This window comes from Etheostoma spectabile, chromosome 23 (assembly GCF_008692095.1).
Source record: "Etheostoma spectabile isolate EspeVRDwgs_2016 chromosome 23, UIUC_Espe_1.0, whole genome shotgun sequence".
Lineage (NCBI taxonomy): Eukaryota > Metazoa > Chordata > Actinopteri > Perciformes > Percidae > Etheostoma > Etheostoma spectabile.
The window spans coordinates 18,507,076-18,509,151 of record NC_045755.1 but is presented as its reverse complement, the minus strand read 5'-3'; the positions used below and the strand labels follow the sequence as shown (position 1 = coordinate 18,509,151).

General features: G+C 35.3%; 1 long non-coding RNA gene across 1 annotated transcript in view; it reads left to right on the top strand.

The window, feature by feature from the left end:
• The window catches only part of LOC116672874 (uncharacterized), a 116,871-nt gene that overhangs the window by 3,961 nt on the left and 110,834 nt on the right, over positions 1-2,076 (top strand). The window lies entirely within an intron of this gene.

Sequence of the window (2,076 nt, the reverse complement as noted above, 5' to 3'; positions counted from 1 at the left end):
ATAAATATTCTCCAGAAATGATTTAATGACTCAGAACAGCTAGAACAGTCTGGTACGTTCAGAAAAGTACATCACTTTACTGTAATGAAGCCTGTAACACCAGATAAAGACATCACTTACCATATTACTATATTACGATATATCCAAAATCTAAGACGATATCTAGTCTCATATCACGATATCGATATATTGCCCAGCCCTATGATGATGTGCTTTTTGCTCAGCAAGTCATAGACGGATGGTTTGCGGCTCATCATAAAACACATTTTCATTTGACCAGTTCTCATGGTGAGTTAATAAAGGTTTGAATGTCTATTCTTATAATGCCTCAATCATTTTGAGAACGTCAAGACCAGCAAGAACATCCCACATTTACACTTCTTTATCAAGCGTTGTTTATGAGAAAATGTGTTTTTTTGATAGACACTGACCCATACCATTTACTCAAATTCACATTTCTTTCTCTAGAGATTATCAGTGTTAAATGCTGCAGAAAGGCCTGATGGGAATGCTCTGACATTTTTGCAAATGAATACATTACTTTTAATTGCCTAGGTTTGAATGCTTGTTCCTTTTATATTGGATACATTTGCTACCATACCGGGTGGTACTCTCTTTCCCACCCATTGCATGGTGGGATAGGGTCCAGATCAATGCGTTCCCGAACAATTTCCTCTTTAGAAATTGAATGAAAGGATGAACCGGACAGATCCTGAGTGCAGGAACCAGTTGTGACTTCATTAAATCCAGTGATGTGTTGACTGTAGTTTATTTAAAAGGGCTCGAACCAAACCAAGAAAAGAAATGAACCAAAATGAATAATTGAATTATATGACCGTCAAGTACAATACACGTCACAAGAACTATAACAATACCAACAAAAAGGGTAATCAGACCAAATACAAACCATAATACAAATACTACAATGAAGAAACTTATCACTTTCAAAACAAGCATATAAATAATGTAACACATTATGTTAAAATGGCATATGCTGGTCTCTCAGCATCAGACATCTTGTAGTGTGGTAGACAAGGGGACTGCTAAGTATCATATGGAATCAGTGAACACGTCTTAATTTGGAAATCTTTGGATAAAGTAGTGTATGTGTTTACACACCATTCAAGTACACTGGATTGGTGATGACACTGACTGCTGGGGGTGGCAATACTGTATCGATACACACCAAGTATCGATCTTTTATTATATACGTTATGCGTTGGTCTTGGTTTGTCTGCTTGACAATCCCATTTGCAGCAATAAAATTGAAGTGAGATGAACAAACAGCAAAACGTATTTTTTCAGATAAAACAGATGACAAAGATTCCTTTTGGGGACGTACATGAAAGTGGGAAAAATTTGAAGAAAAAATAATATTTTGCAATATGTTTAAAACTGTAATAATGTTGTATCGTGAGGCCCACCCCTACTTATTGCCCCGATGTGTTTGATCCATAATAATTTTACATTACATGTCTAAAACAACTGTTTTTATAGTATAAACAGTTCATAGCCTTAAGCTACGTTACACGGAGAAGTCAAAAGTAACGGTAATGGGTATTGTCCCAAGTTAAATCTATGACATACATTATGAGAAGTGGGGGAGTATACTGAACTTCTCTACATAGTTAATACTTTTATGATGTGCTTTGATGACTTTTTTGTGTGTGTCTGAATTGTTTTACCTCGTCTTGTCTATTTTCTTTAAAAAAGTTTGTTTGTTCATTATTATTCAGTTCTGATTTTCTAAAGGCAGATAAGGATCGCCTGTCTCTGTCGTGATAAAGGTTGGTGGGGTATGTAAACACCAGGGATACCAATGGACATAAGTCCAGGACTTACCATTCAATCTAGGGCTGAAAATCAAATATCATGATATTCTTGGCCAAATACCTTGATGTTGATATTGCGACAATATTCTAAGGTTGACAAATGGTGCTTTAATAAAATGCTATTTATAAAATAAGATTTTTGATAAGTTATCATCAGATGTGTCAATTGAATGACTATGTGGGTAAAGGCAAATAATAGAACAGCTAGAACAGTCTGCTAAGTTCAGAGAAGTACATCACTTTA